Raw genomic sequence first — 726 nt, forward strand, 5'->3', positions numbered from 1 at the left:
TGGGTGCTCTCGCGGCCACCCGGTCCTGGGTGGGGAGAGGGAAGGAGAATGAGCGTAACGTGGCAGGGCTGAAGAAGCCAGTTTAAATGAAGGACTGAGGCCTCTTCCAGCCCCTGAGCGAAGCCGTTTCCCACCACGTAAAGCGATGCTCCGTGGCCACGTATCAGCCACCCAGGCACGGGGCGCGTGCCTGTCCCCACGCTCTGGACCTGCTGGCTCCAGGCTGGCACCAGTTGGGGTTGTTTGGGTCCCAGGCTGCTGGCCTGGTGCTGTATTCCCTGTGGAGACCCAGTCCTGTGGGAGCAGGGGGAGACATTATGGAGACGCAACCAGGGCTCAGGGCTTCTCCTGCACCTGGGTTGTCCCTGGATGAGGGGGCCATGGCCTGACCTGTGCCCACCTTGGCGCTGGGCTGGCACATCTGACTTGTCCTGAGCACCTCGGCTGCTGCCTGCTTCTTCTCCCACCTTTGACTCTTCAGCACCTGGAAAAAGGGGCTGGGGGTCCTTGCTGGGGTGCTGGAGACCTCCAGGCATGGCACAGCTCCAGGGACACATCCCACCCCCACAGTCTCACCCCCCAGGCAGGCACCCCCCAGCCCCTGCCCTCAGTGCCGGACAAGGGTTGTGACACCAGGATGGAGCCCAGACTTCATCTGACCGGGGGGGATCGGTGCCATCCTGGTCCCATCTGGTGGCTAGGGGCGTCCCCCCCCCTGCAGCCCCC

Source organism: Pygoscelis adeliae, unplaced genomic scaffold (genome assembly GCF_000699105.1).
Source record: "Pygoscelis adeliae isolate BGI_AS28 unplaced genomic scaffold, ASM69910v1 Scaffold288, whole genome shotgun sequence".
Lineage (NCBI taxonomy): Eukaryota > Metazoa > Chordata > Aves > Sphenisciformes > Spheniscidae > Pygoscelis > Pygoscelis adeliae.